Source organism: Panthera onca, chromosome A1, assembly GCF_046562875.1.
Source record: "Panthera onca isolate mPanOnc1 chromosome A1, mPanOnc1 haplotype 2, whole genome shotgun sequence".
Taxonomy (NCBI): domain Eukaryota; kingdom Metazoa; phylum Chordata; class Mammalia; order Carnivora; family Felidae; genus Panthera; species Panthera onca.
In genome coordinates, this window is record NC_138339.1 from 72,178,950 (window position 1) to 72,191,861 (window position 12,912).

Genomic DNA, 12,912 nt, shown 5'->3' on the forward strand with positions numbered 1-12,912 from the left:
CAACTGAACTGTTATTTTGGCTTTATTTTTCATTCTAGGCGATCTGATTTTTTTCTGTGTCAGCTACAGCAGTTTTATTCAGCTGCAGCTCTAACGTGAGGGAGACACAGACTACTTCATCCAGTTAATGAAGTTTGGGGAAATTTAAGCATTAGTATGTGTTATTCAGGCGGACAATAATAAATATTAACTACATATTTGAAGGTGGCACTTATTTGGCACAGTGTGTCACTTCAGGTCAAGAAAACACTAGCTGCATGGATCTTCCATTGAGTACTTGGAGGATATTCTGGCACTGGAATAAGGAGACTTATTGAGGTATACAAAAAAGGGGGGCTTTCTGATGGCATTCACAGATAACTTGATTTTCTTGAAAAGAACAATTATTTATAAACTTATAGTAGAAATAAAAAGCACTCCAAATTTTTAAAGTGCATTAAAAGTATTTAAAATGTGTAAAAATAGTAAACGCACAATTGGAAAGTGATAATACTATTGTTATTGTTTAAGATTTGATAATAAAGAACATATAGGTAGTTTTTAGAGTCTTTGGGAGCTGAAAGGTCAGATGTAAAACTGTTATAGCTCCTTTTGTTTTTAAAGTTTATTCTCCCAAGTACACCACTTACATATGATTACTGAGTAAATGAAATGAATGTGCCTAAAATTAATGGAAGGTGTTTGTCCAGGAATAACTTCAGAGTCAAACGAACTCAATACATAAAGTGGAAAACATCATATTTTGAAACATGACAGAAAAAATAACTACATTGTGATAGTGGTAATTTGGCTAACATTTTTGCCTTTAAAAGGCTTTTCAGCTATTTTTTATCGAGTAAGGAAATGCTGCCATTTGAGCAGGCTGGATAGAGAAAATTATTGGTGAATGCACCTGGAATTATCGATTATGCTTGGGCATTGCGAGAGTTGTTAAAAGGAGGCTGAATCTGGGGAATTGAGCTGAATTCTCTCTCTTGGACTTTCTTCACTTTTCTTCCCTAAACATCTCCCCTCTCCTTGAACAATCTTCAAGATCACAGGTATGCACTGAATTTAAAAATGTTGCTGAAAAGACATTTATAATATTGTGTGATAATGAGGCAAGGAAAACATAACACAAGGCATATTTATCAACCCAATAGTATGCACTTGCATGGATGTGGGAGAAAAAAGGATTGGAACTTGAAGTTGGAGCCAAATCACAGAAGGCTGTGAGTGCATGTTAAAGAGGTTGGCTTCATTCTTTAGCTAGCAGTGGGAGTAAAAATAACAGAACTCTCAAGGCTCCTCTTCTACACTTCTGCTTCCATTTTAGGGGGTTGTTTTAATATCCATCTTTAATAGATTGTGCAATTATTTTTAGGCTTTAGTTCTCTTTTCTTTTTGTTTCTTCCTCTTGTGTTTTTCCTGTGTCGCGAATCCAGTTCACATCTGTCAATTACCGGACATTGCTCTGGGATGCCTGATGTAGTGAATTTAGCAAATTTGTTCCAATTCTCTTTATTGGTATTTACTAATTTGATAAAATTTCAATCCTGACAATACATATAAAATGCAAGTCCCTGGTTCAGAGCAAGAACTTTCCTCTACAGTGATCAGATGATATGAGACAGCTAGCTTATGCAGCTGCAAAAAAATGTTTAGGAACGCTTAAGAGTGAGAAGACATTCTAATCATTACTGGGGAAAAGCAAGGATATTTCATTTGGAAAGGAGCTTACGTAGAAAGATATGTGGAGCTAAAACAAGGCAAGGCAATAAACCATGCTTTAAACACGTCGGGCATCATATAAATGCTAAACACACTTTCTAATACAAAGAATTGCAGATGCCATTAAAGATTTGTCAAATAGTCATTGCAAGATTTAGAGAAGATGAGTGTGGGACTCTCATCTTACACAAGTCTCTAGGGATTTTGTCAAACACTTTTTAAGGGAACAAGTATTTTACTCTGAACTTGAATTTGCCTGCTGGCTAATTCAGGCTCAATGGACAGTTTTTATGTTTGATTTTGGTGTGTGTGAAACTCTGTAAAGTAGCCGGATAAAATTCTACATTGTCTGGTAGGTAACGAGTCTGGGCTGGATCAACTCTTGTCAGGTTCAGATTAGAGTTGACCTTATCTTTAGGGTCACATTTTCCAATACTCACACCACTTTACAAGCTTCAGTGTGCATGAAATTATAAAACGTGGAGCATGAGAAAATATCTCCCAAGTTGTTTTTGTGGCAAGAGAGCCCAGAGAAATAAAGTGATTTTCAGCCCTTTGAGTTTTATTACTTTCTGAAGAAAGAAAATTTGGTTAGGGTCAGTTTTCAAGTTTAACAGTTCATCAGCCCATAATTGCACTCATTATTACTGTAGCCAGCTTTATATTGGAGTTTGATTAATAACGATATGCACTTCACTAACGCTTTCCATTAAGTGGCACTAATTACACTGTAACTGCTGTTCAACAACCAAGCAAGTGTAACTACAATGTCATTTTTATGGAGCCAGATTTGCTCAGAAGACTACTTTGATAATGCTAATGTGGGAGTTAAGTAACTGAAAGTCTGGGGACAAAGTTACTATTACTTTAAATCCTAGAGATAGGAAATCATGGCATTCTGAGGTTCTTATTGGTAGGAGAAGCTTTTGATATGGACTTAGCAAAGGTCTTTGGACAAGTACTATCAGCATGGGCCACTATTAAGAAGCCCAGTTATTGATATAAGAGCATAGGATTTGATCAGAAGACTGGGCTTAAATCTTCAGTCCACCAATTTATTTCTCTGATCCTAAACAAAGTATTTAACATCCTTGAAATTATATTATAAAGATGCCTACTCCTGTATTTGTGACATTAAGATTAAATGTCAGATACTGTCTGTAAAGATGCCTAGTTTAGTGCCTGGTCTATAGCAAAGGTGATTCAAATCTTTCATAAAGGCAAGTTGACCTCATTCTTTCCATCATTCAGCAGTAGGGAATGGACCCTTGCCCTCTCAGTAAGACTTCTACTTGAATTAAGATTAAACAAATACAAATTCCTTAAAAATCTTTATGTAACAGGGAGGAAAGGTGTGAGACTCTAATAGGAAATAATGCAAATTAATCATCATTGTATTATGAAACTGGAAAAAAAACCTATAGGAAGCAGGGGGAGAGTCTTAATTTGATTCACAAGCTATTATGTAAAGAGGGTATTCCATATTTAGTAGGGCTCAGGTCAAAAATTTCAGCAGGTCTTAGGGATGAAAAAAATATTAGAAATAATGGAGCAAGTTAGGAAAAATTGTAGAAAAGAATGAACGCATATTATTTAAGAGTGGTTGAATTTGTCTGTACTATTTCTGGTTCTTCTGCTGATCATTGGCTTTTGTTTTTGCTCTAAAAATGTTGCTGAAGAAAAAAAATTAGAATAAATTATTGCACTTCTCAGAATGGGAGATAGGATTTTTTTTTTCTTTTGAAGAGAAACCACAGAGAATGGGCAGTGTTCCAGTGTCTGTGGCAGTATGGTTTGCAGATAATGTATTTAATAGTGAGTGGTGACAGGCCAACTGAATTAGAATTCATGTAGGGAATCACAAATATTTGGTAGACATAAGGTCAGATGATCAGAGAAAGATCAAAATATCTTTATATTCTGATGTGTCTTCTGATTATTTCCTTCATTCGAGCACCTCTGGTTTTTTACTTTTGAAAATCACTTTATACACTTAAAAGGTATAGACTTTGAGTTATAAGTTAAATAAGGAGTAGGGATGTAATGTACAAAAGTATGACTATAGCTAACACTGCTGTGTGATACATAAGAAAGTTGTCAAGAGAGTAGATACTGAATTCTTATCACAAGGAGAATTTTTTTTCTTCTTTCTTTTCTTTTTATTGTACCTATATGTATGATGTATTTTAGCTGAACATATTGTGATAATCATTTCCCAGTACATGTCAGTCAAGCCATCATGATGTATGACTTAAATTTATACAGTAATGTATTTCAAGTATTTATCAATGAAACTCTAAAAAAATACAAAGGAATTTGAAAATTATTTTTAAAATTACCTCTAAAAATTAGCTCATATATCTGGGGTTTGATGTGAAGAGAAATGTATAAGAAGCATGGAGAGAAATCATTTACATACAATTATGCCTTTGTAGTTCTGGGTTATTAGAATAGTAGAAGAATGAAAAGATAGAAAGAAAAGAAAAAAGAAATCTGAAATGATATTTCTCTTTTAAACAATGTGCCCTTTCATCTCAGTTTCTAATCACATGACTTATTGCTAGTGCCCGACTACATCATGCAATAATTTGGCAACAAGGCTTTATGACACACACATTTGAAAGACTAGGATCTATTGAGTTAATGCCAAGAGGCAAGGAGACTTGGGTGTAATGAAAAACCTTAAAGGTTGGTTAGCTTACTGACAGGGAGGAGCTCTTTCTGAATGCTGGCATCACTGATTAATAGCTGGTAAGCATCAGTAATTAAATATTTGGCTCTGATTTTTCTGGGTTGTAATAAACTCTCAACTTTTGCTTAAACTTGTTGAAAGAGTTTTCATATTTCCCTTCAAAGAAGAATTTCGTGAACTTCCATTTATCTAAAAATACAGAACTGTGAGGAAATTATAGGTTCCCATAACATTGATATTTGATGGGAAACAGTCACACCAACAATGGGCAAAACCACCAACTGAACAAGGAGGCAAAACACCCAATATTTGGGAGGAAGAAGACTCAAAACCAGCTCCAGCCAAAGATGTTCTTGAAACACTGATATTCATGTGGAATATTTAATCACTATTCTATTTTGTTTTCTGTAAATATATTAAAAGATGATATTGTACAGAATTGTGACTGTTTAAAAATACTGAATTTAGTACCCATTTATATAGGTGTATATTAATTCACAGAGTTATGTGGGTTACATATATACTATAAATATCACCTTTTTAGCTTCTGATATTTCTTTCCAAATAATTCATTAACATAAATTGTAAAGAAAACTTAAAAATAATAAACTTCTTCACTCATGTTAACTAGCTGAAAAATGGGTTCATGTAAATCTATTTAAAATACTGAATTCACCATAAAAATATGACTTGTTATTGGAAAAACTGATGCCTGTAGAGTTTCTATTGAGAGTGATTTGGCAGCAGACCCAGTATAAAATAATGAATGGAATAGAACACAAAGAAGAGAGGCTTATCAATTCAGAGTATAGCATAAATTAATTAGATGATGTTTACTTTGTCCACTGGTTATAATCAGCCTAATGTATGCTCTGTACGATCTAAAGGAATAAATATTTAATTATAGTTAGTAAGGATTCTATGAAAACCCTACATGTTTGGTATTGGATAACTATATAAAGATCATTTAACATTGAAAACACAGCCTTTTTCTTGTGTAGAGGTTTATCTGTTGTTAAATGCATTTGGATTTTGTTAAACACTGGTATGATCTACCAGTTTCAGATTTGGATACATCTGATAGCATGACACAATCAAATACTATCTTGGGTACCTGCAAACACAAGTTACCAAAAATTTCTAAAAATAGAGTTGCTCATTACTCTCCAGCTCTGAAAAAAAAAACAATATAAAAATATGGTTTTGTGGGGCGCCTGGGTGGCGCAGTCGGTTAAGCGTCCGACTTCAGCCAAGTCACGATCTCGCGGTCCGTGAGTTCGAGCCCCGCGTCGGGCTCTGGGCTGACGGCTCGGAGCCTGGAGCCTGTTTCCGATTCTGTGTCTCCCTCTCTCTCTGCCCCTCCCCCGTTCATGCTCTGTCTCTCTCTGTCCCAAAAATAAATAAAAAACGTTGAAAAAAAAAATTAAAAAAAAAAAAAATATGGTTTTGTGTCATTAGTAACTGCATGAAAACTAAATGGCAAATTTCCTCCCCAGTTGCAAGACTGAAACTTTTATAGGGTCAATTGTTTGCCTCACCAGCATGACCTTTTGGTGGCAGCACCAAGGAACATGTAAAGAGGACTTATTTTATATCAACTTGAGAATGTCAGTGCTTAAGAACTTCCCAGAGTCATAAATATACTTTATTTTAGATTGTCTCTGAATTATTTGCATGGTCAGGTTAAATTATCTCTTTTGAATAATACCATTTACAATCTAATATTATTTTACTTGCTGAAAGTATTTTTTACTTGCTTAAAATTTCCTATAACTAGGAATCCCTAAGGCTAATCATTTGAAATTTTATTGTAAAATCCATGTGCATTCTAAATGTCCTGTATCTAATAGTGAAGGCTTTGCTAATTCTCCAGATTGAAGTTAGGACTCCAACAAAATTTTGTTCATCTTGACACTTTCTCACTTTCACTTCTCCATCTTTATCACATCATTTTTATAGCTCTTGTGGCAGAATTCTGCTTTATTGGGAGTTTGTGATAAAGCTTCTCTTTAGTTCTCAATATATTCCCATAGGGTGTAGTCTAAACGTCTAAAAGACCATTTAAACATTTAAAAACATTATCTAAAAAGAAAGTTGAAAAAATTTCCCAGACCTTTACCTCATTTGTAACTGGCAGTCTACTTTTTCAACTGTTTTCCCATATACACACCATCCATTCCTTTCTGGAAATACAGTTGACCCTTTAACAACCTGGGTTTGGACTGTGTGGATCCACTTACACTTGGATTTTTTTTATAGGATAGTACTGTAAATGGATTTTCTCTTCCTTAAGACTCTCTTAATAACATTTTCTTTTCCCTAGCTTACTTTACTGCAAGAATACAGTATATAATACATCTAACATACAAAATATGTGTTAATTGTTTATGTCATCAGTAAGACTTCTCTTCACTAGCAGGCTATCAGTAATTAAATTTTGGGGGAGTCAAAAGTGGAGATTTTCTCCTACATTGGGGGTCAGCATCCCTAACCCTTGCCTTGTTCACCTGTGAACTGAATTTGTTTATTTGTAAAAAAAAAAAAAAAAAAAAGTAGACAGTATTTTACTATTCAATCCAATACAAATCCAACTCACAAACAAATACTTTTTAACATGTATTTTACTTCGAAAATTATTTATTTTATACTCATGCATGTATTTATGCCATTAATTTTTATTTATGCAAAAATCAATAATTATCTTTATTTATAGATACCATTGACAATTGCTGTAGATTATCAGAATTAATCTGGACCTGCATCTGTGTGGTTAGAGTTGTTTGAAACATGGAGGTGGGAGATAAACTAAGGTCTTTCAAAGAAAGAGATTTTTCCGTACACACATATGCATGCACAAACACACACACAAAAACACAGAGTCACATATACACCTTTGAGTATATTCTGACTGAATATCCATGTATCTATGTATTTTTGGGTGTTTCTAAAGTTAAAAAGGACAATAATTTATTTTACTCTGAATATGCAACCTCAATAACCAGGATAAGGTCTACAGAAAAATATAAATGGCTCATGCCTCTAATTTTTTTAAATACTCACACTTTTCCATTTACTAGTGAAGATAGTAGTTCTCTGCCTTTCCGCAACGTGTGTGTGTGTGTGTGTGTGTGTGTGCATGTGGATGACCACAGACAGCAAAACACAGCTTTATTTTTCTTTAGTTTTCTTACTGACAATTCATATATGTTAAAATAGAAAAATTTGCACCAAGGTGAAGATATTCATATATAGAGAGAAAAATCCTTGTTTTTATATTATAATCCTACTATGCAAATGGATTTTCCAAATAAAAATGACAGGGTAGATATAAGTAAGATATATCTACACAAATAAAAACATTCAAACTGTACTGGGTAGTCTTATTGTTAGCTCCCGGTAGGTTTTCCAGCCCATAATTTTGGTCTATCTATCAGATACTTCTTCTATACATTTTTTATTCTCCTAGTTTCTCCCATCTCTTGTTTTAGTTGTTGCTGAGACAACCCAGTTCTACATGGGCTTCCATCAACTTCACAATGGTACAACCTAAGATTGCCTCATTGCAAGTTTGGGCTGTATACCATTAGTTTTATGCCTGTAGCTTCTTGGTTCACACTAAAGCTTGAGACTTCTCAGGGCCCCCTCAGTATCCACACATGTACAAGCTAGGTGTGTGTGAGTTAAAACTCTGTGGGTCAAACCAATGGAAGACAGGAGGCCTGTGGAGTGATCTATAGGATACAGGAACAGATTAATATATTTGCCTTCTCCTTTTGAGTATGGACAGAACTGAGAAGTAGTTGTTTACATGGCCTCTTGGAAGAAGGTGTAAGTGAAATCAACCAATCAATTGGTTGCACTTGATACAATGCGGTGGCCAGTTAAATAGTACATCATTTTACTGATACTTCCTTCTTTCTGTCTCACTTCTCATTTCTCCTCAGTCCCTCTCTAGTAAAAGTTCAAGACTTTAGTCTCTGCTTTCTGGGGAACTCAGATTAAAACTAGGATCAGAAACAACCCTCGAAGACAAAACTCATGCACTCTAAGAATTCATTTGTTAATAATATGCAGGTTGATATCTCATGGTGTATAGTAGCTTCACAATTACTAAAGATTTGATCTACAGTTAAAATAGGATAAGGTTCAGATAGAAGGTAAGGTGCTACTTTTTACAATGGCAGTTGCTCTTTAATGTTATGGGGGAAAGATAATTATAAGAATTGTGGAGTGGCTGGCTTTTGTTAACGGCAGTGGAATCTTTTGCAGAAGAAAATAATAGACTAAAGAAAATCAAATGCCTACGGAAGTCCAGGGACCTCTACTGCATCTTTTAAGAAACTCTGTTGCCCTATAATCAGAAATCAGACTGTGCTGAATACATATCTGAAACACCTCTCCCATATCAAATCAGGTCTTTAACAGAAAAATATAGGGACTCTAAGACTTATCATGAGGCCATTTGATTGGGGAAGGCTGAGATTCTTCATTCTCTAGATTCCCTTAAAACTGTAGGATGGTGGAAGCAACTCCTTTCCTCTTCTTTGCAGAAGCAGACTCCTTTCCCATGGAAACGATGCAATAGCCACATCTGAGGAAGTTGCCTTACAAGATGATGCTTGTTGCCCTCAGCATTTGCACCCACTGCTTCTCATTGACTTCAGGACAATAACCAGGGTAGATCTCTTAGCACAGCCATTCTGAGAAATACAACTATTGTTGTTCAAGCCTATTTGCTTGAGGAGTTTTAGAAATTGGCTAATATATACCAGCAGGTACTGAGGGAACAGGGAACATGTTAGAATAGAAATGAGAATGTTCACCAGAAGAATACAGACTATAAAGCTGGAGAGTGGAGAATTTATTGACCCTGGAGCATTGATCCACAATTTGGGATTAAACATTCTGACAAGGATCTAGTCATAATAATCTGCTGATTTGATTCCTTAAATCTAGCCCTTGATTATGCCTTATAATACAGTATGTTTTGCTTTCAAAATCTAAAGCAGCCCACCAATCACTGTGTCTCTTTCTTAGTAGTAGGAGTCGCAAAGTGAAATAATTGTCTTTTGTTTTAGAGGACATAACTCAGCGTGCCCCCAGATACTGGGCCCTAAAAACCTCCTTGAACATGGGAGGCTCCTGGACCTTTTGAAGCTTTATTTCCCTCTCATTGACACAGAAGTATTTTATTAGGGTGGCCACAGTGATGTCCACTGCTTACCAGATCTAATCTGTTTGATGTCATAAATACAGTAGACTACCTGATATTCTGTAGAATGTGAAGATGATCTTGTCCCTATAACCATATTTCTATAAAAAACCAGAGAAGATAAAATAACTCTGGGGCAATACATTGAATCTGAACTGCTACAATTGCTACGTGAATGCAAACTGCTTTTTCCTTGCCTCTTGTTTGGGTTAAAGAAGAAAACATTTGCCATCTGATCAATAGCCTTATACCAAAATAGAGAGGCTGTGGATCTGCTCTAGTAAGGACGCATTTAGCATGACAGCTGTGACTATCTGGAGAAATTTACATTAGTCTACTGTCATTTGCCACATTCCATCCATTTTTTAAGAGCCAGATGAAGGAAAATATCATCCCTGAATCCAATGAAGGTTTGATAGTGGTACTAATCTTTGCAACACTATTCCTCCTGAGATGTTCTATTGCTTCCTATTTACTATTTTGACCAAGGGAAAGTGGGTATAGTAGGCAATTTCAGAAGCTCTCACTTGGCCTTTCCTCCATAATGATGATACTTACTGTACCAATCAGACAGGCAATGTGAAGTTCTGGAAATACAATATATATTTATGCTGATTGTATACTCAAGGGACCAGGTAATTAGTTTCAGGGTTGAACAACAATGAATAATCACAGATTGGCACCAGTGTAACTATCCATAGTGTGGAATTCCTATAAATAGACTTGGGTCCAAACTGCATTTATGGCCCCATCTCCATAATATAATCTTCCATCTAATTAGAAGAAATTGATGGAGTTTTAGGTCCTCAAGTATTGGTGTTGTCTCAAACCTTGTATCTCATCGTCCTCAAACTTTTGGCTATATTCACCTCCCCTGTGCATATAGCAACTGTGCAGATAACCAAAATTGGGAAAGGATTTGTGAAATCTTTACTGTTTATTTATAGGAGAGCTGTCCTTGATAGGTGACCTGGATGCATCCAGTGCATCTATGCAATGTATGCGTTTAGAAAGAAGCATCTGCATTGAATCCACATCAACAGGATGAAAGGCATGAGAAATGGATACAAAACAGATTGTGATGGTTAGTTTTATATGTCAACTTGACTGGGCCACAGGGTGCTCTGACATTTGGTCAAACATTATTCTGGGTGTGTATGTGACAATATTTCTGGATGAAATTAAACTGAGTAAAGCAGATTACTCTCTCTAGTGTGGGTGGGTCCTATCCAATCACCCGGAGGCCTGAATAGAACAAAAAGGCTGACATCCTCTTGAGTAAGAGGAAATTAACTCCTTCCTAACTACCTTGATCTGGGTCATTCGTTTTTTCCCTCCTTTTGGACTCAAATGGAACACTGACTAAGACACCATCATCCTCTTAGTTGCTCATGTCAAATATTGCATATGACCATCCTTGGTTCTCCCTTTCCCTCATACCCACATGTAGTTTATCAGCAAGACTGGTTGATTCTATCTCCAAAATATTCCTGAATCCATCTATTTCTATTTTCAAATCTTTTTAGTTCAAGCTACCTTCATCTTTGAGCTGAATTTCCATAGGAGTCTTCTACCTAGTTGCCCTTACTTCTGTTCTTAAATCAATCCATTCTCCATTCAGCAGTACAGTGTTCTCTTAAAAATATAAATTATTACATGTTCTTCCCCTATGTAAAATTCACAGTGCTTTCCCATCATGTGGAAAGTATATTTCAAATGCCTTACCCTGGCTTCCCAAGCTCTCATGGTTGGCCAGAGCATGCCCTGTCCCAATTTCTCTCCACTGTGATACTTGCTCAGCACTCTTCAGCCACACTGCTTTTCTATCTGTTCTTGACCATGCCCAACTTATTCTTGCCTTAAGGCCCTCTAATCACTTCTTCCTTGCTCTTACATGACTTCTAATCATGCAAATATCAGCTTAAATGTTTCCACCTTAATGCAGGCTTTCTTGACTACTCAATATAAAATAGCTATGCCGGCACCTGCTATCAATCTTTACTGAGTCTTTGTGGAGAAAGTATCAAAATGCTAATTAAGGCTTGACTGAAGAAGGATGTGGTCAGAGGTGTGACAGATAAATTCTAGGGCAGGAATGTTCAGTGGAGTACAGATTTAAAAAAAAAAACAACAATAACGACTCAACATAAGTTAGTTTCTTGAAAAAAAAAGTTGTCTCCAGAGACCTTTGGACAATCAGGTTAAAAAAGAAGAGACATGCAGTAAATAATGTGAGCCTCAGGGAGGGCAGCAGATATTACATGTGGGATTTTAAGTATTGCTAAAAGAATAAACCTTTTCAACATGCATTGCAATGTTCAGAGACAGTCTCTGGGATCAAGAATGACTTTGTAGTTTTGTACCTATTTAATAACTTTATTACTTGGCAGGCTTTACGATCTAAATACTACATTGGACAGAAAGACAAGTTGGTATAAAAAGGATGTTATGGCCATCCTTATCAATAAATGATATTTAAGCCGATTTTAAGTTTTTCTTAAATATCGGTTGAACTATTTACACGACTCAAACTAATATTAGCCACATGGCCTAACTCCATTAAAATGCAGTGTAACTGTAACAGTAGCCAATTATTTATGAATCAGTGGAAACATCTGGAAGCTTGACCTCTTTTTTATATGAAAAGGACTTGGAGCATTTGCTGTATTTCACTATTAGTGCCACTTCAGTTATTACATGCTCTGCCAATGTTTTATGTAACTGGACTGATTTCTTTCCGACTCGTAAGGTCAGCTGCCTGTGAAGGGATGGAGTTTTCTAGGCACTACTGCCTGTGTCTATCTCCTTATGGATACAGTACCTGCTACCTATTACTCATACACAGTGGAAAATATGTTATTCTAGCATTATATAGCATATTGTGTAAGCATTAAAGAGAATAAACTAATTTATTTTCCTGAACCAATCTTACCTTCATGCTTTTTAGTATTTCCAATCTTTTCCCTTTTTGATATATGCATGTCTCTGTACACACACACACACACACACACACACACACACTTAAATGTTTCTTATCTGTATCTAAAAAAATACACAGGTATAATTTATTTCAGCCAGTTAAAAAAGAATGCATCTGTTTTACACCAAATATATTTCCAATGTACTTTGCATGTAAGTAGAGATGGAGAAAGTATATGTTCAAGGACTGATGACATATGCACCAACATATATACAAACATACACGTCTGCACAGGTGAATTTGCAATTCTATCTCTGGCAAGACAGAGAATATGCAACTAAGTGGATGTATCCTACTTAGTTAGATAATCCCAAACTG